A 1,472-nucleotide genomic window follows, 5' to 3' on the forward strand; every position below is an offset into this window, starting at 1 on the left:
ATTAATCAGGGTTGGTAATATACGCGTATAAAACGTATGAAACTAAATAACGACTAAAACTAAATTTCCATATAAATAAATACAAATTTCTTTTTTGTAATTATAAGTTATAACGAAAACAAAAACAACAACAATAAATCAATTTTAACATAGGTAAGCCAGGGTGTACAAATTGTCATAACACTTCAAATAATTATCATCCTTGTAATTTAAAAAATTAAAACAAACATAATATTATTAAAAAATAATAGCTCAAGTAAAATATTATAATTTATAAGAATTTGAAACAGTTAAAACAAAATAATACACATATTGTAGATTATAAAAAATATTAATATGTAGGTACTCTTAGTCCAGTCAATAGGGCTCCAAAAAATTCGTTGCTTTGCATTAAATACTAAAGTTTTGAAACTTGGCAAAAAGTTTTGTCTTGGGGTCCTGATTGACCAAAAAAATAAGGCAGCTCTCCGAGGTCCGCCATATTAGATTTTAGGGGAAATTTTTCACTATTCTTAAAATATTTCTAAAGTTATTAACTTTACGATAAAAATAGCATTTATAAAAATTAAAGATCGTAACATTTTTGACAAGATAGGTTCTATACATTTTTAGCTTAAGAGTAATAGATAGGCGACAAAGTCCATCCGTCCGTCAATGTGGCGCCGCGCGCTTTAATTACGTATATATAGGGATGGCAAAAAATATATCGATATTTTAGTTTCAATATATTTGTGATATCGATAATTTTTGACGGATATCGATATTTTTACTACCATGAATTTTTTCCATGAACCCGTTACTTTTTCCCAGTGCCGCAATAACCGGGTGTGTTGCGTGTGTCAAACACACGGGCCCAGGGCCCCAACCCATAATGGGGGGCCCAAAGATAAAAATTTTAAACTATTATATAGAAAGAAAAAAATAAAACCATTTTGTTATAATAATAGTACTAATAAAGATTGAACAATAGATCGGTTTTGTTTTGTACACAACTATACAACATTATCATGACAATTTTTCCAGTTGGAAGAAACACCCACCTTGTACCATGTCAGCTAAGACCGATCACCCAATGGAATCAGAAGATTCCGCCCCACCCGTACCAGCTAAGAAGATCCGCTTTAAGCAGAGGCCTAAAAACGGTAATTCTAGAGCTAGGAACGACGATGCCTTTAGGCAGAGGATTGGGAAGAAAGTCGAGTCTGACTATCGCGCTCAGCGTGCCGCTAAGTTTACGTCTAGGTTACCATCTGATCTATCTACCTTATCATACATCAACGTTTCTTTTGCAGCCTGTATAAGTTGTATAACCGAAATTAAAATTAGAAAAATAAGAATAAAAAAGTGGGTAAGTGGATGTCGCTCTGCTGTACAGTATGTTACAGTGGGTCACTGTAATGGATGGTGTTAAATTTGAATTCAATGATATATCATTGTATTAGAAAAACGATTCTGTGCGAAAACGGTCAAAC

This window comes from Acyrthosiphon pisum, unplaced genomic scaffold (genome assembly GCF_005508785.2).
Source record: "Acyrthosiphon pisum isolate AL4f unplaced genomic scaffold, pea_aphid_22Mar2018_4r6ur Scaffold_32;HRSCAF=206, whole genome shotgun sequence".
NCBI lineage: Eukaryota > Metazoa > Arthropoda > Insecta > Hemiptera > Aphididae > Acyrthosiphon > Acyrthosiphon pisum.